This window comes from Chanodichthys erythropterus, chromosome 1 (genome assembly GCF_024489055.1).
Source record: "Chanodichthys erythropterus isolate Z2021 chromosome 1, ASM2448905v1, whole genome shotgun sequence".
NCBI lineage: Eukaryota > Metazoa > Chordata > Actinopteri > Cypriniformes > Xenocyprididae > Chanodichthys > Chanodichthys erythropterus.
Window position 1 is genome coordinate 31,371,511 of NC_090221.1, and position 25,865 is coordinate 31,397,375.

The 25,865-nt window shown below is 37.3% G+C and overlaps 2 long non-coding RNA genes across 2 annotated transcripts in view; one reads left to right on the forward strand and one right to left on the reverse strand.

Annotated features, from left to right (window-relative positions):
• The window catches only part of LOC137018329 (uncharacterized), a 103,937-nt gene that overhangs the window by 43,220 nt on the left and 34,852 nt on the right, over window positions 1-25,865 (forward strand). The window lies entirely within an intron of this gene.
• Window positions 732-7,292, reverse strand: LOC137018323 (uncharacterized). The gene is made up of 3 exons (XR_010894897.1): window positions 7,242-7,292; window positions 6,067-6,119; window positions 732-905 (listed from the first exon to the last, which is right to left on the reverse strand). It is a non-coding gene; the product is annotated as an uncharacterized lncRNA (long non-coding RNA).

Consider the following 25,865-nt stretch of genomic DNA (forward strand, 5'->3'; position numbering starts at 1 on the left):
CTTTATCACTGCACGATTGTTGCGCTTCTTTACTTCACTTAAAAGTGACAGTCTCTCCTTTTCCAAATTGTCAGGGGTCTCTCCAATTGGAATGTCAGGTATGTGGTTGGCCTCTCCTCTCTTAGGTCTCTTGACGTTTTTTGCTGGTAATCCATCTTCTGGCGCTTTAGACTTCAGTGAATTTGCAAGTAATTCAGAACACCCAAGGCCCTTCAGCTGAGTTCGGTAGTTGCCCATTTTTGTCTTTAGCCGCTGCTTCCACCCGTAGCAACCGTTGTATGAGCCAGGTTCAGACAGGCATGGGTGTTTCTTGATTAGTGCTTCAGCAACATCACTGAAGTCTACATCTCTAGGGTAGGCTTTGAACTTGAATATCTCTTCTGCTAACTTTTCCAAAATATCTGACTTTGCTTTTGAACTCAGTGTCAACCTTGTGTTGTTTGACCTAAACACAGCATTTCCCTTTTCTAACTGCAGTTCAGTGTCATAAGAGAATTTTGGTATTGGAAACACGTGTGGCCACATCTGAGTTCTTGTAGAGACAGAACTAGAGGGTGTGGACAGGAGCTCTGTGTCATCTGATTGAGTAGACACTATATCATCACAGATAGTGAGAGTAATTTCTTGGCTAAAGTCATCAGATATTGGGATGACCTTGACAGTTGCCAAATCCTCAAGTTCCACAGTAGATGTCAAGTTCACTAGTGCATCTCCAAAGTCTCTGTCTTGGTACTGCAGTCTGAAATTGCCATTTAACCCACACACTTTCCTAACTTCATCCATAAGCTGCTCCATTGACTCTGGAATTCCACCAGGCAAAACTAGCTTCCTGGTGTCATCAGGATTCAGAATAACACGCAACTTGGCTGGCCTTTTGACTGCCATGTCTGCCCATCCAAAAGGATCTAGTCAAAACAAGAAAACAATAGTATTAGTTGCAGTACAAAATTTGTCATAACTTACATTAAATTCATATTCACAAATTAAATGATTAACAACACTGTCTTTTGACAATTCTGGTTAAAAAAGAAAAGAAATTTCACAGTCAATATTATTTAGTAAATTCTGAATATTTAAGTCAAATTGATAAGGCCTTATGCTGTCTTAGCAGTTTTTTTTTAACCAGAATTGTCAAAATAGAGTTGTTAATGAATTTGTGAATATGAATTTAAATTTGAAGTTTTTTTACATAGAAAAGGGACAGCAAATGTCTTTTTCATTAGTGATATGCTTGTATGGATAGTAGAAATTAAAATTGCCATGAATAGCTACAGTATACAAGCAGGCCTTTAAGGATTGATTTCACATGGAAAAGTACAAATTCATTTAAATGCATAAGGTATTTTTCATTTACTTGTGTGGTATTTAGAAGATATACTATTATACCAACTAAAAATTAATACTACACGCAGAATACTATATAATTTATACATTTTAACAGGGAACAATTTGACAAACTCAGATGCCCACTACACTGGCATGGCATTGTCTGACAATAGACATTAAAAATGTTATTTTAAAATGTCTCATTTGTACATTTGTAACCCCACACCCATATACAACCTTATGCATGTATGTATCTCTTCAGAGAGATGAGGCGCCGTCCACCAACCATGTAATGGACCAGAGGGTAGGGATCTGTCAGCTCATGTGCCCCAACAAGCCTTAGTTGTGTAGTAGTAGTAGACATAACCAAGGCATAGGATCGATAATGTTCCAGGTACCAGGCATCCAATTTTTTGACAATGAAAATTAGTGTCTCTTGTAGAACAATCATATGAACAATTTCAGAAAACTCTGGCAGTCCAGCCAGTGACCCATGGGCTACCACCATTCCAATCCTATAGTTGAATCCACTGTAGGACACATGTTTTGTGAGGTCCACAGTGTCCATATGTGGGTACTTCTGTTTCACAGCCTGTGCAATATCCTCATTGATAACATCAAGTGGAAGTGTTGATACATCAGCAACCTCCAAAGGTGGCTTAGATAATCTACACATGTGTAGATTATATGCAGTCTGAAATTGGTGCCTTTGAGCTAACGAATACAGTACATTTTTGTAACAGTTTGTATGACGGATAACTCTTTTAAAAAAGCTATGTTTGGCTTCAAATCTTATAGTCCATAGAGCAACAAGGGGTCCAAACTGGCGTATCAACCCAGGATAGTGCTCTAAATAATGAAGTTTAGGCAGAATTCTTTCATGGGGGAAAACTTCTTGGAACACTGTCCTGTGTTCAGATATTTTGAAGTCAAGATAAGAAATGGAGTCCTCAGTGTGAAAAGGTGCAACAACAAGTTCCACAATGTCCTTTAATTCACAGAGCACTTGCCATGCTGGTTCATTCGAAGGTACTCTGGTTCCGATCAAAAGAGGAAGAAATCTTAACAGGCTCCAATTCCTCATGTACATTACCTCCAATTGTTTTCCTTGTAGTATAGGAGAGGGGCACAACATGTGGACGGTTTGCCTTATCAGTCCACTTCAATGGAAATGCTGTTATTGCTTCATTCAAATTGGCTAATGTAAAATATTTTTTTGAAATTAACACATTAAGACAAAGAGCAATCTCGACAGGGACAATTCCTTCAAAGATATCATGAGCTATATCTGGGGGGAAACTCTGTGTCACGCTGAAATATGACAGATTTTCAGACAGTACACACTTCTTTTTTACACCAAAATGACTAAACAATGAATTTTCTTCAATAGCTTTAAGATGAGAAGTATGAAGGTCCTTGTTTCTTGCACAAAAAACTCCTGACTTGACTTCGTTTGTTTGAATGTCTATATTTTCTGCTGTACAAAATCTGCAAGCATATTTACCAGAAAAACTTTCCACGAAGCCTGCAAGACCGTGGGCCCCAAGATTGTCTGCTACTACACAATGAACAAACCCTTTAATGCTTTTTCCCAGTTTGGCAATAAACAGTCCTTCTTGTTCCAATGTAATAAGTTCATCTACTAAGGGCTTCAGTACAGTCTCATAACCATAGCACTTAACATCTTCACTACGAATAAGCGCCGCTAAATATATATTAGACAGAGATGAGTGACAACTCGCAGGTAAGTTCCCTAATGTCCAATATACTGCACAGATTTTATGTTTTTTTCTGGAGGTGCCGAGGGGGATTACATATTTCAAAATCATCTATGTACAAAATAAGTGAAATAGCACACTCCTTTGACAATTTCAAATTTTCTTTGTAATTAGTACCATCATAAAAGGATTTATATTGAATTTCATCAGATTGAATTTGATGGTGAGATTTCAAGTTGATTGCTTTTTTCCAAAAACGTTTGACAACTTAGGATCTGCTGTAAAGATTTTAGTATAGAGATGTATTGAAAAGATTTTCCATTTTGGGAGTTGAGCACATATTCTATAGGTTCTACAATATCAAAATGTTTTTTGTAGTACGTCTTTCGCTTCCAAGCAGTTGAAAGTGGGCCATGACCACCAAATGAAGCTGAAAAAGGATTCGACCTGCCAAGAGTAGATGCTAGTTCTTGCAGAACAGTTTCATCTACTTGACAGTTAACATTCTGTAAGTGCTGAGATATGGTTTGATGTATAAGAGGGACAGAAGCAGTGCTTATTAAATAGTCAAACTCTTGTAAAAGTTCATCAACAGCCACACTAGAAACAAGATAAATATGTTCTAGCTTTAGTAAGAGAGAGGCAATTTTGAGCTCAACATTACGTGGCAAATCATTTAAAACCTGATCACCCAAGTTTTCTGTACATAAATCCTCTGAGAGCTCAGTACCAACACTATTAATATGGATACTGTCAGAAATATGACTTTCAACAGAAACATCTAAGCTTGAGCGCTGTTTCTCAAGTATTCCAAGCTTTAAGTCATTAACTGAACAATCCTTATGATTTCTGCTTCTATGAGTTCGAAACGAACCATAAATATTTGTTTTGTATGAACACCCCTGAAACACACAATCAACTGTTTCACTGTTTTTCAGATGCTGTGCTACATGTTGAAAATAGCCTTTCAAAGTGGATAGTTGACTACAGTTGCATAAGAGACATTTAAATGTGGTCGGTTCAGTTTGAGAGGACTGATGATGATGATTTCTTGACAAGTGGCTCAAAAGTGCCTTCCAAGTCTTGCAGGTACAAGGACAGTTGAAATAGATGCATGCATAGGAATGGTGGCGTCCATAATGTCTGTGTTCAAGTTTATAATGCTTAAGGAGCTCAGATCTTCGTGAAACAGAGGTACCACAGTCTTTGCAATTCCACATTCATTGAAAGACTAGGAAAAAAAAAAAAAGCATGGTATATTTGCATTTAATTTATAGATTTTTTTTTTAACTTTAATATTTTAGATAAATCAAGGATATTTGAAGCTGCATGAAATAACTTAGCATTTTTTAACACTGTCTGGTAAAATAAACCACATTAAATTGGTGGGTAACTTCTTGATTAGTTTTGATTTGGGGTTATTTGTAAATACTGACATGACGTGAACCTTCCTTTTTTTATACTGTCCCACAATTTTTTATTATATTAGCAAGGATACCTCTGTGGTAGTGTTGTCAAAAGTACTGGTACTTCGGTACCAAGTCGGTACTGAAATTTTGAAAATGTGATGATACCAGCATTTCTGTAGTACCGAGAATCCGGGTATATTTGGTACCCACTGATGGGGCTGTGCCAGTATTTACTTGAATATGACAAGAGTGAAGCACAAAGCTTTGTTTACAGAAGAAATAATAGGCTAGCAATTAAATGTGACATCGCAGCCATGGAAACATTTTGGTTCATGCCGAATGACAGAGGTACGTGAGTCCATACATTTAAGCTTCGTATTCTGTTTTCCGAATCACGATCTGGTCACCCGATTAGCAGAGAATTTAACAATATTCCATTAGTTATTCCACATGGAATCTCTGTTTCTTTTCCCAAATCTTCACTCAAGCAGGGGATTATAACGTTTCTTTCATTCGCATTCGGCTATTCGCATTATTTACTGTGGTAAAGTAGAAAAAACACCGTAAGACAGAAACCTTTTTGCTTGCACGTCAGTTTCTATTTAACAGAGTTTGTGCTTGTTATTAGACTTTATAAGGCGCGTCAAGTTTATTTGTATAGCGCGTTTCACACACCAGTGATTTTTACTTTCGTTTTCTCTGGCAGCGCTAAATCAAACATAGCCTGAATGTCTTGCCTCTGCGGAGGATAAAACTCGCTCTTCAGACCTTTTACAACAAGTGTCAGTTGTTTGTAACATCAGGAGATAACATGAAGATATTATTAAAGAGAAATGGTCTCTTTCCTGCTCGTGTCCCTCATCCCTCTCAAAGCGCAAAGTGGCTATATCAAAGTAATAACGGGACTTTGGCTATATGACGCGTCTTTGTGTGGAAATAAAAAACGAATGCTTTTTGAAATAATATTTAACTTTCTTATTATTTAGGTTACAATTTACCGATATTTATTTCATAGTTTTACAGACTGTAGTGTGTTGTTTCTCTGATGGAATAGCTAAAATAAACACGCACATCTGTTACCCCTGTTGAAAAAACGAGCATATGCTGGTAAAGTAGGTTTTGAAGCTGGTATGAGCTGGTTTATGCTGGTCCAGGACTAGCTTAGGACTAGTATGGACCAGCAGGACCAGTTTAGGACCAGCATTTGACCAGCATACAGCTTCAAAACCTACCTTAACAGCATATGCTGGTTTTTTCAACAGTACACAATGGATGTTTGAGCATTTAATTATTTATTTATTTTTTTATATTTCAAAATTTATTTCATTGAGGTAGCCTATATATACACACACAAACACACACACTCCAAATCATATTTAATGTTTTTAAAATAGGCTATATAAAATGGTAAAATAGTTCCAATAGATTTTACTGTGGTACCGAAATTGGTACCGAGAACCATAAAATTTTCATGGTATCGGTACCGACTACTGAAATTTTGGTACCGTGACAACACTACTCTGTGGTAATTTAAAAGCTATTCTCTAGTGTTAGTGATGATTCCTATTTAAAACATAAAAATAATGTTCACAGATGTTTACGTTGGTACTCACCAAATTCAGCAATTAGGGCAAAATTCTGGAATTTCCAGGGAACAAAATCCAACCTGTAAAACAAAGGAAAAGGTGAGATTTCACATCTTAGTTTTTTGTTGGGGCAATTAGCACTATCCATAATCACTAGACTGTAATTATTAATTAGTCCCTACTTTTGTAGTGATATTGTACTAAACTGCATTATGCTGACAGGAGAAACAATGGAATATGAATTCTTCCTTGTCAATCGGAACTCATTTTCTAATTCAGTAAGTTTTATTAATAACTTTCATTTTTCTTAGTCATTTTGCTTTCCAGATTCAATCTCTTAACGTTACTTGCGTACTAGAGCACGTACACACATGCGCACTCTTCAAAAACGGTGCTTAAAATCTCTTGACAAACTAAAATATGTAAATGACATTTGTATATATTCAAAATAAAAGATATACATTGTACTTAATGAGAGCTTGCTTATTTTGCTCAAGATAATGATGGAAGTCCACATGTCGTAAAAAACAAGAAAGCTGTCGTTCCAACCACACAAGTTTGCGATGCTTTTTGTGAATGTTCGTTTGAACTATGGTTTCGGGAAACACCGAATCATTTAACTATGTTAGTAACGACAGAACTTGCGATGTTAGTTGGATAACGATGTTTTTGGGAAACGCACCTCCAACAACTGGCACCGCTTCAGCCGTTTGCCTATGTGAAATCCGAATAATTGTTGTCGTTTTAAAAAAAAAAAAAACAATTACCGACTCTATACACAAATAGGCTGAAACGAACATTAACTGATTCCGACATTACCATTAACGTCTCATATAACGTTACAGCTCCCGCGGTCAATGTTTAACCAACGTTAGATTATTTGACGGCTGAAGTGTATGTGAGAAAGCCGTTGTAGTTTATTCGAGCACTAACTTTGTTAGAGACAAACGAGCCTTATCACACTAAATTACCATTATATTTTCCTTACATCACAGTGAAATAATAACTAAATTAACCTTGTATTTGTCACACTGAGGCAACATGTGTATTGCGATAGCATGGTTTGGTTTGGCTAGCTTTAGCTAACATGTGCACAAACACAGTTGTCTGTAAAGTAATAACCTAATTGTCCATCCTGCCACTAACCATAAATGTGAATGAAAAACACTTATTTTCGTTAAAACACATTTTCGAATGCTTACCTTGTCTAAAAAGATTTCCTAGGCCACGGACCGTCTTCAGACTCGAAGCGAAGCGATAATGGCGGATGGAAAAATGCTGGCTGGTGGCGCGAGCAGTTAGTTGATGTGACGTCATGTGGTCACGTGACATGAAAACATCTGGTTTAAAGTAAAAATACTACTTAAGTCAAATTGTTGTTTTTAATTTGTTCTAGGGGCTTCGTTATTTGCTTTAAGGCAAACTGAAAAAAACAGGTTTAAACCAGAAACCATGATTTTCACTTAGTCCAATGTAAAAATGCACTTTAAATGAACAACACAGTAGTTTCACTTTTTTCAGTGTAGTACCGCTTCAAAGAGGGTAGGATAATAGACTGATTGTTATATTTTGCGAAAAGAACACTCAAAAGTGTCAGGTTTGGGGTGAAGAGGTGAGGCGAGGACTCGGAGATGCAGATTTATTAACAATATAATAAAACAGACAAAAAACTACCCAGCGGCAGAGAACGGGACCAGACAGGGCAGGGCAAGGCAAAACAGGAGCAGGCAGGAAAGGACATGAGCGTGTACATTTGATGACGAACTGGCACAGGACTGCAAACACAAGGAGAAATAGGAGAGGAAATGAGGAGGGTGATGAGGGAGAGCAGGTGTATCGGGTAATAATCAGGTAACAAGAATAGCTGGGGTTAAGACAATAGACAGCGGAACACATGGCACGTAGAAACAAACAAAACAAGGCCATGTGCTCACACATAACATGACACGAAAACACAGCCAAATGAGAGCTCACACTGACTGAGTGTCCACACAAAACATGACAACAAGAAAGCACATGGCTGAAGAAAAACACGAACCACGTGCTACACAGAAGACAACTGTCACAATTATGTTCTGTTTAGTTATGTTCTATGTTCTGTTTCTGTCATGTCTTTATGAATTTTCATTAATTACTATTGTTTCTGATTAGTTAATCTTCTGTTCCTGTTTTGTTTCCTCATTTGCTATATGTATTTATACTCTCTTTTCTGTTCAGTCCTTTGTTGGTTATTGTTTCATGTATGTGGTGTTCTTCTTGTGAGTCACCAGTAAAGTCTATTTTGATGTGTTATCTAGTGTTTATCTTCTTTATTCCTCAACTAAGCATTGCAGAATAACCGACCTCTTAAAAACGAGATGAAGAAAATGGACTCACCAGCGCTGTGACTTATTCTCCTCCCCAAAAACCGAAAGTGTCTGGGGTACTTGGCCTGGATGCTTTGGAACAGAGGCCTCTTCCTCTCGAACCCGAGGCACCCACTGAGATTGTCCAGGAACCAGAGCCATATAACATTTAAAGCCCTGAAGTCGATGCAAGAGGGTCAGTCCACATCAGAGTCAGTAGTAGACCTAGACCTGATAAATCTGTGGTCCACGGATCCAGTCCCCACCCAAGTCCCCACCCTTGAATCTTCTTCGCCGGTCCCATCCAGAAATGACCTTCTTCTGCCTGTATCCTTGCTATCCTGTCTCCATCGCTGGTCACGGCCAGTCTCCTGAATCCGTTGGCACCACTGGTGTTGTCCAGCTCCTCGGCTCTTCCCCCGCTGCTCACATTGTGCAGCTGACCTTCCTCGCCTTGGGCTTCCCCTCCACCAGCTCGGCGTGAGGCCGAGTCCCCGGCTGCACCTCGGGCCTCCAGACCCATGTCTCCACCTTTGCCTGTCGCCATAGCCTTGGCTCACTTCGCTGGGCTCCTTCCTCACTCCAGGTTGGTTTCCTAGCTTCCGCCACGGACTTCCGGGATTCCATCTGTGCCTATACCCTGCACCCCTACGGTGTCATCAGGCTCCTCCCTTCCTCCGATCTCCCCGTCGTCCTCGCTTGCCCCATTGTCGCCCTGTTCATCTGAATCCCTGTCGCCACCTGAGTCCCGTGAGCCAGCATCTCAACCCCAGGCTTCCAGCACTCCAATGTCTCCCAGGTCCGTCAGCCTCTCTGATCTGCTGGTTCCTCCTCTCACCATGGTTCTGCCTCCGCCGATTGGTCCCAGGGTTCCATCCGCCCCTTCAGTAAGGACTCCGCCCTGGATCATCCCACCATCAGCGCCACCAAAAAACAGAACAATGTCTAAAAGCTGCTATGAGACAAGGTGTACAGAAAACAAGCTAAAAAACCCAGAACCAAAAACCCAGAAGTTTTTATAAGCTGTCAACCCAAAAAGCATTTAAGGACTACAAAGTGGATACAGGCAATTGAGACAGAGCGCGACATGTCATATTACTATGAGAACTACGCCCACTGGAGGGTAACGTAATCAGTGACAGGAAATATAATATATAAAACTGACATTTGGATATTTGATTTAACAGGGACTAAATTGTATTGTAGACGTAGGCTTACTGAGGCATACTGAGTGCCAGGATCCCAAAATTTACCCATTCTTCCTGCTGATGCTTCACGTCTTATTGCCTTTATCCACTTTTTTCTCCTTAAAGGCAGGCTTTTACGGTTCGGTAGCTTATAAAAACTTAGTTCTGGGTTGTTTAGCTTGTTTGCTGTTCACCTTGTCACACAACAGCTTTAAGGCATTGTTCTGTTTTTTTGTTATAAGTCAGAAATGACAAGGAGGCAGCCTCACGCAATACAAAGTCAATGGAGACAGTTGGATTGTTTTTCTCCCCAGTGTGGGCGTGGACTAAATGCGCTCTGTCTCTATGGTGCTTGTGCCTACCTACCCCAGGCTCCTATCAGTCACCAGCTATAAAACAGTTAAGCTGGAAACCATGATTTTTGATTATATATAAAACATATATATATTTTTTAAATTACTTAATTTTTCCATTGTAAATGTCTAATTTCTTGTATATTGTGAGTGCTTTTTGGGTGCTGCTAAAAGTAATATGACATTTAGGTCAAGGTGATTGGCTCAAAACAACCAGGCTGCAAATTTGAGCACCCATGAGCAAATATGGCGGATTTCAAATCTTCTACTTCCACACGGTTTTGCTCCAGCAAACCAACCATGTTTGAGAACAATAGGAATGCTAACGGATTAAATTATCCCAGTATTATAGGCCAGCTTTGACATCCTTACTGGCTCTTTCCCCCATCGTTCCTTGTTTCAGTATCCTCAGACTCACTCCATAATGCCTGTCAACTAAAGTGACACAAAGAAAGCACTTCAGTATGTACTAACAGGAATGCTATCCTCCTATTTAAAAAAAAAAATACAAGCTGACCTGCACTCAAGCAAGGGCTGTAGCGGTAATGTAATAGGTAAACCAGAACGCATAGGAACACAAATTTCTCTGACAATATTAATAAATGTGAGAGCACTCACTGCTGTTGAAAGCTGCTCACACTCCTAATACTGATGGTGTACTTCCATTGCACATCTCATGAATTATGGACCCTTTTCATGAAAATCAATGAACTTGGGCCAGATCACACAGGCTTTTCACAGCATGCACTCTTGAACTGGACGGGACAGCCAGCAGTAAAATTGTGCCTTCCTCAGCACTAATGTTGGCCACGACCCTCACGTACTTAGTGTCTGTGTGCTTGAGACAGAATAAGAGATACTGAACCGCCTCAAGCGGGAATAGTCTTCATTCTCATTTGGCCCATGTATCCCATGCCAAACCATGTTACTAAAACAGTCTAAATGAATGTGTTGTCAAACAGGTCTAGCTTTCTAAGGATCATGCAAGACTCTAAGGTACATGTATATAGAAACTCAGGAATTGAATTCTGTGGAAGAAGTCACTTATTTTCATCTAAAGCAGAAGCTCATGATATTGCTTCTTCAATATGGAGGCGCTTTTTCATTTCAAACACCCCCGATTCCACTAAAGATTGACGTGAGGCTCAAACGACCAGTGCAGCATATTGGCTCTCCCTCAATATAAGACGTTTTTTACATTTAAAGACAACTTTATCATCTTGACAGTTAAATTAGGGGAGGTAAATCCCCCTAAAATCAATAAATTGATGCTGGAGCTAATATATTTTCTGGACTCGTGACTGTATGGACTGTTGAAGCCTTCAGGCGAGTCGGCAGAAACCTTCACATGACTAATAGGGCTATTCAGCGTGGCACAATGTGCCAGTACTCAGGGAGTGGAACGGGTAATTGGCAAACAGTATTAATGTTATCAGCATTAGCTGTGATAGGAGCAGAGGTGGCGTGTAATTATGGCCTGCCATAAGGCTACATCTACTTAAGAGCCAACCTTTTACTGCATACTGCTGTTAAGATTGCATGTGTTATCTTGTTTTGAATTCTGTTAAAGCACCACTCTGTTGTGAAGTTCATGAACTCATGAGTTTGAGTCGACTGCATGGCCTTCTATATTTCAAAAGCAAGATTTACAATAGCTATTAATGTTTTAAAGCTTAAATTGTAACTTTTTTTCAATATGTAACACATTGACAGTTTAAGAAACATTGTAATGTCACATGATGACTACAGACACAGTGTAAAAAGTGTTACCCCATTTGTCTTAGAATTAGTTTATCCTCCTGTAAGGGGTAGGTTTAGTTATGTCGCCGGTACGGGGATACCCCAATTGTCTTAGAATTAGTTCATCTTTCTGTAAGGGGTATGTTTAGGTATGTCGCGGAACAGGGATAGCCCAATTGTCTTAGAATCCAGTCCTCTTCTTGTAAGGGTTAGGGTTTGGTTTAGGGATAGTAGCATGCAATTATGCCCAGTTCATAGTAATTACATAGTAATAACATTAACAGTAATAGGATGCTACAGTATATTACAACTGCCATTGAAATAACTATTTTTAAATACATAAGCATCAAAATATATATTGTAAAACGAACTGGAACATCGAGTTCCAGAAGTTAAAAATGTTATCCACTGACAAATATATTTTTAGCAATCTTGTAATAAAATAGTTTATAAAAAGGATTTATAAAACAATCTGCCGAGCAACAAAACAAATTCTGCAACATTACTGTAGTATTCATTTACAAATTAATTTTCCACAAAAATACTGCACTTGAGTTACTCTTTGCAACAAGCCTAGAGATGTGGCAGAGCACTATGTCTTATCTAGTGCTTTCTTCCTTGAGAGCCTCTTCTCTTACAAAAAAGATTGAGCTAATGTATGGATGTAGCATGGCTACTTCAGTATTTTCAGAAAATTAGTTGCCAGAGTACTATAGAAGACAATATATTAAATGTGCAGTAGCTAATATGAGAATCCCACTGCAATTAAGCTTAAGATGTATAGTTGAGGCAATGGAACATGGACTGAATCCATTTTTTTTTTTTTTTTTTTTTTTTGGATCATTGGTTTCAGCTCAATAAATTATTTCAAGCTTTAACTGAGAAACTAAAGGAAAACCAGCAAGTGTTATCTGCTATAATTTTTCCCAAGTTACTTTTCACTCTGCACATGAAAGAACAAAGTTTCATTTCCACATGAATATGATCGGTGCACATTTAGGAATCATTTCCTTGTGGAAATAGAATTCATCGCCTTGGACTGTGTCTGAATTTAAATTGTGTGCCTTCAATAATTAGTGGATTTCAGTTTTAGTAGACAGAGAAGTTAGTACATTTTATTTTGTTTTATTACTTATTGTTTAATTTTAAAATCCTTATGGGATATGTCGATTTATCATTCTCCTATGAAAGAGAGAAACTTTTTTCCCTTCATTTTAGAAATATGGCAAGAGATTGCTTCATCTTTGTCTTGGCTTCAAGTAAAAACGGTTTCATCTTATTCTCCTTAGACTGAATTTGGCAATCAGCAATAAGTTGGCACATTAGAGCAATGATTTTACATAAATGGGATCTGAATCTCATTCTCTGTCCTTTTGTTTTCCTCTCTCAAATGTAGCACCTTCCAGAGCATTTTTCAAACCTTTTACTTTCACTAAAATTACTTGTATTGAACCAAATATAGGCAGATTGCTTCAATAATTGTAAATATTTTTGTCTTCAATTGATTTAGATGTTACCACATAAAGTACATTTTAGATTGACAAAATATTTTTTTACATTGCAAAAAACAAACAAAAAAAAAAACAAAAAAAAAAAACAAAAAAATGTTTTTGCTTCATAAATATTCAGTAAAAATAAATACATATTTTAATATATAAATAAATAAATAAATAAATAAATTTTATATATATATATATATATTTATTTATTTGCATTTATTCTCTGTTTGGGAATTTGGGCTGTTGGTAGGGCAAATACTAAAAGCTAAAGCTTGCAAACACAAAAGCACAGGTAAATATCCTGGATACAAACACTCTGAATCATGCATGAGCGTCCAAGCAAGGTGCAACTTTAAATACCTTGAGCTCACAATTACACTGAATGCTCCTGCTGGGCAGATAGCCACAAATCTGTCTCGGCCTCTTCCTCTCTCTCTTTCTTTTTCTCCCTTTTACAATATGTTCTGTCTGACCATATTGTATGCCTGCCAAGCCCACGGACACAAATATGGCCAAACAACCCTGAAAACCTCATGAATTTTAGCTGTGCTTGTTATACGGCACTGTGGCTCACCGTTTGAGGCCAGTCCTCTCAGGATCTGTTTAATTCAAACTTACCCACAATGCACGCGTGGGACGGATCCTAATGCAGCCGTACAATGTCTGTGTAGAGAGTGCGCTGCTTGCTTTTCTCATTTCAGCCTGCAATGGGGGAAAATTGCTCTCTTCAGAACTATCAGAAACAGTTTGGGTGTAAGGGAACTTAAATGTGTTCTGGAAAGTAAGAAAGCCCTAGAGCCCATTTTGAACTGTCACTAACTCAAAATAAAAAATAAAAAAAATCTTAGAGCAAGTAGTGATATATCAAAATACAGAGTAAAAGCCTTATGTTCAACAATACGATCACACACACACACACACACATACATACATACATACACACACATACATATATGTACACACATATACATACATACATATATATGTATGTGTGTGTGTGTATAATATAAACTGCTCAAAGAAATTAAAGGAATACTTTGAAAACACATCAGATCTTAGATCTGACAACATCAGGGCATGCTCCTAATGAGACGACGGATGGTGTCCTGGGTTATTTCTTCCCAGATCTGGACCAGGGCATCACTGAGCTTCTGGACAGTTTGAGGTGCAACCTGGTGCAACCCGGCGTCGGATGGACCGAAACATAATGTCCCAGAAGTGTTCTATTGAATTTAGGTCAGGCAAGCATGGGGGCCATTCAATGGTATTAATTCCTTCATCCTCCAGGAACTGCCTGCATACTCTCGCCACATGAGGCCGGGAATTATTGTGCACCAGGAGCCATTGCACCAGCGTAGGGTTTGACAATGGGTCCAAGGATTTTGATACCTAATGGCAGTCATTGTGCTATTGTCTAGCCTGTAGAGGTCTGTGTGTCCCTCCATGGATTTGCCTCCCCAGACCGTCACTGACCCACCACCAAACCGGCCATGCTGAATGATGTTACCGGCAGCATAATGTTCGCCACAGCTTCTCCAGACCCTTTCACGCCTGTCATGTGCTCAGGGTCAACCTGCTCTCATCTGTGAAAAGCAGAGGGCACCAGTGGCGGACCTGCCAATTCTGGTGTTCAATGGCAAATGCCAATCGAGCTCCACGGTGCCTGGCAAGGGGGCCACTAGAGGACGTCGGGCCCTCAGGCCACCCTCATGAAGTCTGTTTCTGATTGTTTGGTCAGAGACATTCACACCAGTGGCCTGCTGGAGGTCATTTTGTAGGGCTCTGGCAGTGCTCATACTGTTCCTCCTTGCACAAAGGAGCAGATACCAGTCCTGCTGATGGGTTAACACTCTGAGGTCTGAATCATTTTTTGTCATAGAGACATAAGTAATATATCAATTGAAACTTTAGGATATCTTCTTTTACTGGTGTACACTCAGAGTAAAAACAAAATGTTGTGCTTTTTGTAAAATAAAGAAAACTAACATGATGCGTGATTTTTCCTCTCCCTCTGAACGAAGTGCAATCTGATAATTCTCAGAAAATTAACTGTAACTTAGTGAATACTAATCACAGAAAAATTACACTTTTGTCTAAAAAAAACGTTAAGATGTCAGGTTTTAAATCATGTAAGTCAAATCGAAAACAAACCTTCTGTGTTTATGTAATCTGTATGAAAAGAGAGCCATGTCAGAAGTCCGTGATTCAGCTCATTATCTGCTAATGCGGCCACGCCCACGGAGCCAGCGCTATTCAGAGGCAAATTCAGAGGCAATACATGCATTCATCTTCTCAATCGTGTATTTATTGTCTTGAAAAGTGTTTATCTGGATGTAAAGGTCATGGTTAGCGAGCTCTAGAAGACATGCTGTTAGTTCCTGTTTTCTTTTCTTCTATAGATGAATTTTAGATGAGTTTTTGTTTCTTTAGCGCCCTCCTGCTGCAGTATGTATTGGAAACTCCATTCATGGAATAGCCTCTTCTTCTTTTAGATGAATTTGTGGACTAAACATGCACAGAGAGCGCCCCCTGACTTCAAGTATGAATTGAAAACACCAGCGCTCATAGTAATGACAATGAATATTAAATAAATATAACTCCTCTGTATAGAAATTGACATAAGCATATGAGAATCCAATATTTCTCCAAATGTGTATGCTTTTAAACTAAAAGCCTATTTTCAGACTCTTTGCATCACAGAAATACATTATATTTTAAAGTATAATATAAAACTATTACTTAATATTGTAATCATATTTTTCTGTATGTTTCATATATCATGATGAGCTTGAGACTTCACAGAAGGTTTTTTTTTTTTTTTTTTTTTTTTTTTTTTCACAGCCTACCTGACTGAAAGGCCTCATTAATATGCAAGTCATTTCAGCTCATTACTATTTAATTCTTTTGTCTTCTCAGGTGTAAATGGCCCATTATTCAGTGGTGATTCACGCCTCCTCGCATACTGTGTTTCTTGGCAAAAAGTGTCTTACAAAAACTAAATCAATATATTGTTTTATATGAAGGAGTAGGCAGCATCATTTTTACATAATTCTAAAGCAAAAACTCTAGTCTACAACCTCCAATACCCAGAAGTCTTGTAAACACAGATTTACTATACTTTTTTTGGCCTTATTTCAGTGACTTAAGTTTTTTGTTTTTTCAATAACCAAGCATAAATGTTATTCCTTTAAAAACACATGTACATACATGTTCCTCACATATTATTGTAGCCTAATTTGTGCTGAATACAGTGTAATGGCACTTTTTCCATTAATATGTTTATGAACAACTGAAAAAAGCACAAATGTCAGGGCATGTCAAAACTTCTCCAGGCCCCGAATCAGCCTCAGACTCCAGAGGGTTAAAGACCTTCTATGGCCCTGTACAGCTCACCTAGAGTAACTGCCTGTCTCCTGGAATCTCCTCCATGCTCTTGAAACTGTGCTGGGAGACACAGCAAACCTTCTGGAAATGACACACATTGATGTGCCATCCTGGAGGAGTTGGACTGCCTGTGCAACCTCCAGGTATCGCCTCATGCTACAAGTAGTGACACTGACCCTAGCCAAATGCAAAACTAGTGAAAAATAGTCAGCAAAGATGAGTAGGGGAACACAAATATCAGTGGCCTCCACCTGTAAAACCATTCCTGTTTTGGGGGTTGTCTCATTGTTGCCCATCTAGTGCACCTGTTGTTAATTTAATTAACACCAAAGCAGCTGAAACTGATTAACAGCCCCCTCTGCTACTGAACTGACCAGATCAATATCCCAGGAGTTCAACTGACTTGATGCTATTCTCTGATTAAAAAGTGTTCCTTTAATTTTTTGAGAAGCGTATATATTCAGTAAATATAAATTTACTATTATTTATGTATTTATTTGTTTGTTTATTTATTTATGTATGCTTTACTCACCTGCTTGAATATTGTACTGTCTATGAATTCTATTTATGTGGGGATTTTCTCAGTAAATATTTATATATGTGATTAATTTTGATTAATGAATCAGAATACTATGTATATTCAATTAAAAAAAAAAAAAAAAAATCCTACTATTTGTAAAAAAAATAAAGACAGCCCAGAACATGACGTGCATGACTCTGCAAGTTGTTATATATTTAATGCAAATCACACTATTCATGTCACTATCTGATGTGGCACCCACGATCATTTGCAACTGTCACATCACGCCTGTAGTGTGACACACAAATATTTAATATTCTTGAATATGAGCCTTCAAAATCTACTATAGATATTGTGTCAGCTACAGATGTCAGTTGTCATGCTTGCAAAAATGAATCATTTTGGCAAGTCATGTCAAGCATTATGTGCACGTCATGGTGATGTTTAGCAAAGAATCAGTGATCAAACATTCAGTGAAACACGATAAGCCCAGGAGGATGGAACTCATTGTTTGGTAAAGTTTGTCTTTAGTCAGCTGTAAATCATATTGACAATATAGCATTTACTTTGAACATTGAGAATCAGAGTTGTGCCGAGATTCAATTATTGATGGAAAACAAAACCCTGGTTCACCTTGTAAAGAGCAATGCCTTTTGGCTGCAGTATAGCATGAAAAACATCATTTAAAATGCATATGGATATCCAATTTATGTGGGAAAACATGAATATATCACAGAACCAATAAGACTTTTTGAACTTATAGATCAAGGTACAAAGTTCATAGATGGTATCTTGATATTTACCGTTTGAGATGATTTGAACTCTATTTGAATAACTGCAAACTGAAAGAACACTGGTCTGACCATTACCTTTTTTGTTTTGGTGTGTGTTCAATGGTCACTTTTGAGGAATATTACTTTTGTTATGCACCTATTAAGGATTCTTATATCTAATAATAATGATGATGATGTTGAAAAAATATTTATATGTAATAAAATATTTGGAAATGAAACATTAGAAGTGTTATGTGTTCATGTATTGTGAGTGTTCATGTGAAGATGTCATTAGTTTAACAACACTTTTCATTCTCTACATACTTTGCTTATAAAAACATGGAAAAATTATAGTCATTATAAAGAATTATAGTCAGAAAAAAAAAATGGATTAGCCACATAATACTGAACAATTTAAAATCATGGAAATAAAGCAAACTTATGATTTGGATCATGTTTTTTTTTTTTTCCTTCTCTCCGTGTTGCTATTCTTAACTAAAACTATTAAAAATAATTTTCATTAACTGAAATAAAGCTGAAACTGAGAGTTCTACTAATTTTTCATGATTTCCCATGTGCATAACTTTTTCAGAATAAAGGCTTTATGGCATTGATGCATATTCTTGTCGCAAATGAATTCCTGTTGCTCTGTCATTTCTATCAATCATCAGTCACCAAATATGAAAACTACAATCTCAATGATATATACTTTGTCAAGATTAATGTAGGTTTAGAAGATATTATTATTTTTGTGATGTAAAAAAAAAAAAAAAAAAAAAAAAAATGAAACAAAGATAAATAATGCAGCATCTTGATGAAAAGTTAATTCTGAACACAGCCACATACCCAATAAAAAATGGTGTGCACACTTGTGCGGCTATTTATTCCAAGTTTTTTCGTTTGTTTGTTTGTTTGTTTTTTTTCTCTCTCTGAAATGTTTTACTTTGGTATGGAAGCCCATTTCCACCACTAAATAAAAAAAAAAATAATAATAATAAAAACAGTATTTGTAATTTTTTTTTTTATCTTAGAATTCTGACTTTTTATCTCACAATTGCAAGATATAAAGTCACAATTATGAGATATAAACTCGCAATTGCGTGATATTGTCACAATTATGAGATATAAACTCGCAATTGTGAGAAAAAAGTCAGAATTCTGAGATAAAAAGTCGCACTTACTGTTTTCATTTTTTTTATTTAGTGGCGGAAACAAGCTTCCATACTTTGGTTTTCAGTGGCTTTGCATAGGTTATAATATTTATTTATTTATTTATTAATTATTTTTTGCAAAAGTTCTGATATGATTTATCTTTGTTTCATCACAAACAAACACAAACACAGCTGTTTTAACAGTGGTGTGTAAACTTTTTTTATATCCACTATATAGGTTATAATTTAAATATAATATAAAATCTTAATATATACAATTAAGTGGGTAAGGATGTTCACAGTGCTATCATGGTGAACTGAGTAGTATCACTATTACAACTTAGTTCTTCAAATTAAGTAATCTGATCAAGTAACATGAACACTATCAGTACCTCTATCCAGTAATAAATGGTTATTTCATTAATCAGTGCACTGTCTGGATACTCAATCAGTGTTAAGAAATTATATCTTTAATTTCTTAAGTGATAGTGATCATTTTTTTTTTTTTTTTTTTTTATGTTGGCCTGTTTCTCAGAGTAGAGTCCCAGTCAATTGATGTCTGTTTTTTTTTTTTTTTTGTTTTGTTTTTTTTTCCCCTAAGTGGTATTGCTCACGGTTAGACTGCAAACAGGTACTTTTGAAGTCTTGCCAAACTTAACATTACATTATCATATTAATAGAGACACTAAATTTAAACATAACACATTAGCCCAGGGCCAAGAGGAAGCCACAAAGTACATCAAGCATCTGTTGAGTGGGAAACAACTTTGAACTAACTGATATGCAACATTTTAGGTATTATTAACATCAGGGTTGAGCGAGCTGTCTAATATGTAGGAAAGAAGGAAATAAACTTGACGTAAACACGTGCTGCCTGTGAAATTTTGAAGGTTCCTGGCCACAGGGAGGAACCTTCAGTTGTTTAAATGTATCAATGTACAATCACTTAAATGACTCGAAATGAAAAACTGAAACCGTTTCTTTGTAAGGACAGAGAAAATAGAGAATTATTGTCATATAATGACACAAATGCTGCACCTTGAGGTGAATGCACATTATATTGAACATAGCTATTTTCTTGGCTGCCATTTTCACCATTTTCAAATAAAAAAGGAAAACTTTTTATACGATTTAGCCATTCATTTACACGAAAACAGTGTTGTGGGGGGCCTGAAAATGCAATCTTTTGAAAACGACTTTCAAAGTGCAAGTTTTTGAAAATGATACCGTTATTGTGTCCGTGCAAACAAAAAAAATGCAAATTTGTGAAAACGACGACATCATGTGAATGCATACTATGTGTTCAATCCACAGGTGCGTAGTGTTTCTTTACAAAGTGGCATCACCAAACTACTTGCCTGTCATGCAGAATACAGTGTTTTAATCATTTTCATGTATCCATGTGAACGGGGATTTTTTTGAGAACAAGCAGGGGTGCCCAGTCTTGTTTCTGGAGATACCCGTTGAGTTTTGATTCAACCCTGCTCCAACATACCTGTCTGTAATTATCAAGTGCCCCTGAATTCCTAATTTGCTGGTTTAGTTGTGTGTGATCAGGGTTGGAGCTGAACTTTAGAGGAAAGTAGATCTCAACAAGATTGGGCACCCCTAATTTCCTGCAGTTTAGCTCCAACCCTGATCAAATTAACCTACAACTTTCTAGTAATCCTTAAGACCGAGATTAGCTTGTTCAGGTGTGTTTGATTAGGGTTGTAGCTAAATGAGGGCTGCATCTGAAAACTTAGGCAGATGACTTGTTTCCTCGCTGCCTTTTCATTCACTAGGCTTCAATTCAGCGATTCAAAAGCATAAAGAGTCATATGCTCTCCGATCTTTCTCGCAGTACTTTGATGTCATAAGCCGATTGGTCTGCGCAGTGCCGATGCATCTCGAAACAAGCCTAATGGCTTTGCAGGCACACAAAGGTACCTCATGAAAGGCAGCATAACGGTTTAATGATCTACACCAAAATAGAGAGAGCTTTGTTGATAAATCAATTTAGAAGTGAAACATGTTGGTCAAAAACACAAACTACAAACTTTCAGATGCCATCTTTATTTTTTTAGCTTAACTGTCACAGAATGGAGCACACATGATTGTAGGATAAATCTTCAAAAATGGATCAGATGAAGGTGTCTCAGGAGACAGGAAGTGAAGATAACATTGGATTCAGATGTGTCTTGATGCTTTCCTACCTTGGAATGCATCCTCTGAAGGCAGCATTTTTAAGCTTTCGGACACATCCTTTGCTGGAAAGTAGATCTCGATGGCCAGGGTTGCTCACCCCTGCTTTAAATTGAATGAATGGCTTTGCATTAAATGAGATTCTCCCCAGCTGTGTCTCGTAATCCTATTTGGTACTTGTGTATTTAAGGGTATGTTTTTACACAACAAAAGTTTTTCCTTGGCTTGTTACGCGTACGTAAATGATCCCTGTTCACACAGATCCTTGAAAACGACAAAACATGCTGTATTATGCTGCCAGGCCAGTAGTTGGCGATGTCATTTTGTAAGGAAAAACTCTGCACCTATAGACTGAACATGTAATACACGTGCATGACGTCACCGTTTTCACAAATTTGCACAGAGACGATAACGGTATCATTTTCAAAAACATGTACTTTGAAAGCCATTGACAAAAGTTTCATTTTCAGGCCCTGAAATCATGTCATGTAAATGAATGGCCAAAAATGCTGAACATGTTGAAAACGGTACCGTGAAAATGGCGCCTAAGCCCTTATGTTTCCTTGATTCATGGTCTGGTCTTATCTTTCTATTGCAGTAATACAGGTGAGACTTGTTCAGTATTTCTTGTAGTTTTATGATTTTGCATAATTTGTTTTTACAGTGGTATTTAAATCATAGACATCTCTCTCTCTCTCTCTCTCTCTCTCTCTCTCTCTCTCTCTCTCTTTGAACTCCCCACTTATAAAATATTATGTCATTTAATTAACTTATAATTACACTTTTGTAAGGATGAACTTACAATTTAGTACATTTTAAAATATTAAATGTAATATCAAAAAAACACACTGTGGTTAAAATTTTAATCAATTACTTTTATTTTAATGATTTAATAATGTTTATTTTAAATGGTAGAAAATATTTAGTTCTCATATGATCACTTTAGCAGCACTTTAATAGCACAGTATTCATATGCGAGTATCCAAAATGACAACAAAATCAGCATAAATGACTAAATATATTTTGTCAGTCGTTTTGTTGAAAATGTTACTCTGCCCCTTTAATGACCCTTCAAAAGCCTTTGGAACATTGTTCTGTGCATATGGTGTTAAAGGCGGCACAGCATGCAGGAGGGGACAGATCTGTCACCTCTAGAAGAGTCAACACAGCATTCCAGGCTTCTGGGTGGATCCCGTCAATCACCTACTTGAAGGCAATGGCCTGACGTAGATATAACCGGAGTCTGTGATAATTCGTCTGGCATTTGCCCACCTCGGGGCCGGGTACTCTGGTTATACTTTGGAGGAAGTCAAGAAGGGGCTTCTTGTTTATAAGGTGACTTTGGATGATGCCTGGAAAAGCATGTATAACAATTTCCACCCTGCGAAACAATTCTGGGCAGGAATGAGCGCTGACGCAGCTTGCCAAAATGAGTTTGCATGTCATTCCTCCACCATAACAAGCACCTACGGTGTTTCACCACATGGAAATAACCATGAGCTGACCTGCTGCAGCGTCTCCAATGAGTTCCTCTGAAATGTGCCAGACTGCCTCATCAGTCAGTGCGGCGGGCACTGAAGAATACCGCTGTCTATGGTGCTATGTTGTCAGTGCCGCTGTGCCACTCTCTGCCAAGGGCGTGATCTCATCACAATTTATCAATCACATTGAGTCCACATTAGGTTGATTTGATGGGAAAGCAGCCAGACTCAACCATACATATTTGATCAGCGTTCAGGCCTCTACTCTCCTCTACTTCTCTTTGCAGGAATATTGATACCAGTCTCAGCCTCATCAGTCAAATGGACAGGACAAGACAGCCCCGAAATATGGCGTCCCATTTGATGAGCCACATGTAGATGCAAGTTGAGACTGTTTTTGGTTTGCGCTTTGTGCAGGGCTGTGCAAAATTCTGAATTGAAGAATTGGTTTCTTTTTACAGAGCCCTGCACACACACACACACACACACACGAAAGATATTATGAATTATCAATTTATTGATTCATTTTAGTTCAATCATGGCCATGTCATACCAATTTGTTCCCAGCTAACAAAAGTATGTTCTAAAAACATATTTTTCTAATGTTCCCATTAAAATTGGCATGAAACGGAAGTTGCAATAGTCTTTTCTTTAATATTGTGATGTGTGTATGAGTGAAATGGCTCCTGGAATAAGAACAAATGTTGGGCGGGACTTGATATTCGTCCATAGGGATGATATTCGTCCATATATATATATATTTTTTTTATTTTTATTTTTATTTTTTTTTCACGTCATATGCAGTGATCTGCATATTTTCCAATTATGAGTGAGGTTTTAAATTGAACTGTCCACAAAACAGAAAAAAAAAAAAAAAAAAAAAAAAAATGGTTCTTCCACCATGGTCCACAAAATTTAATTAATTTATTAAATATGATAAAATCATATGTCATGTACATTCTTCCAGAAGTACTATAAACCTTCAAACTAAATATTCAAATACTTAAAAAGTCAAGTCTTCTGAACAAGATTTTGTCCAGCCAACATTCATGTTATTCAAATTTCATCTCATTTTGACTCTACATATTGAAATTATAATTTCCGCATACTGCTTGCAACCTCAAATCAAATTTTGGAACAGAAATGGAATTTCACAGCAGCAGTGTCTCTACTAATAGCGAAACTATAAGTTTATCTCAAGAACCACAGTTATTTTCTCGCTGGCGATTCATGTATCTTAAGTTGCTAAACTATTTTACTCTGATTCATTTGTCAGAGCAGCGCTGACCAAACATTTCTGTGCGAGTGTGTGTCTGTATGATACAGTACGTTTGAAAGAGAGAGAGAGAGAGAGAGAACGTGCGAGAGCTTTCAGAACACAATAAAACTTTCATCCTGTTGTTTACTATATTTATTTGCTTGGTCAGTGTCGTTGTGGGTTTTGTTTCTTTTGCGGTTGTAGGCTGTATGGTCCAATTGAAATAATTTGGCGAAGTGATATGGAACTGTAATGTAGTCAAGACTTGCTAGAACTCCTTTAGCCATGCGTTTCCCTGAAAAATAATTGCACACCTTAGAACGTTGGTCAACCAATCAGATTCGAGTATTCAACAGCCCCATAGTATAAAGTATAAGTATTATCATCAGCTATATTTAGTTCCTTGTTATCTGCATATATATTTACCCCCAGTTCATTTTAGTCCTTTGTCAGTTATCGCGCTGTTACGTGTGTTGTTGACTAGTGTTCTCCTGTATCATTCTCCGTGTTCATTAAAGACTTTGTTTATTTCTGTGTCTGCGTTTGGACTTCTACACATACACATGTCAAACGCAGCCCGACCTGGAGATGTGGGGAAGGTATTTACCAGACTGTTTGACCTTTCTTCATTCAGTGGTTTTCTTATGATCATAAGTGTATTGTTTAGACAGTTATGCTACTGCAACATTTTAAGATGTGGTTTATTGGATGCAAAATGTGGGTGTTGTGTTGAAGTGGTTTATGGTGGAGGTGACAGAATGGGGCCAGATGGCTGATAAGAGGGCTGCTTGATGGGGAAAGGTGTTTTAGATCAGATTGCTCACTAAATAGAACATACTACCACTACATTTGTAAGAATATTTACCTGCTATGCTGTTTTTAAATGTTTAGAAACCATTTGAAAACATACAGTATTTTTTTTTTTTTTTTAACGTTTCTAGGTGCAAACGGAGACTTAAAAGTGACTTAATTAATACTGTTAAAGACAAAGTTTGAGATGATTTGATACTATGAATGAGTTTCTCTTAGAAGTTTGAATTGGTGTCTTAGGGATTTTATGATCAAATATTACATTTTGTAAGACTTAATGGAATATCACAGTGTGAAACCATTTCAAAGAAGCTATTTCCCAATCATGCATTGGTTAGCTTGGAGTTTCATAATTTAAAAGTTTCAGGAAGGCATGCAGTTGCATGTGCAAAACTGGCTCAGTTTTAGCATGAGGCAAATCTGTTGTAATGTCAGAGGGAGATCGACTTTGGAAGCTCTTTCATTGGAGTCTTTATTCTGAATTTCTCTGCTGGAGAACAATGACAATAAAATATTGAGCAGAAAACTGCTGCGCGCTCTGGAAATCACTTTATGTTACTCTTGCATGCTGTCATTTTAATGGTCCTGAGACTTTAGCAGTAGATTATTCAGCAGAGCTCAGGTATATGAGGCTTCAACTGTGATGTACAATTAGACAAAGCACAATTCGAGTAAGGAGCATGGATTTGCTAGGCCAGGACTATTGTATGGGCCATTCATAGCACCTCTGTTCATGGAATTCTCATTTTTTTCTGAAACACACAATAGGTTATTGTGCTATCACAATTCTGTCTGCTCAGGATCGCATAATTGGTTGTTTGAGGTTCAGTGTCACAGTTTTTCAACTGCACAAGTGGATTTCTCAGTTGTGGCTTATTTCCCTACACAATGATCTTAAAGGAATTAGTTCAAACCAGAGATGAAGATTCTGCCATTATTTACTCCAATTATTTGTTACAAATGAAAATGACTTTCTTTTCTTCTGTGAAACAAAAAAGGCGGCTTTTTGAAGAATACATTGGGGACTTTTTTATTTAATATAATGAGGACTGGGGCTGCCATGCTCCAAAATTAAAAAAAAAAAAAAAAAAACACAATAAATGTATTATTAAGGTAGTTCATGCAAGTCAAGCCATATTTC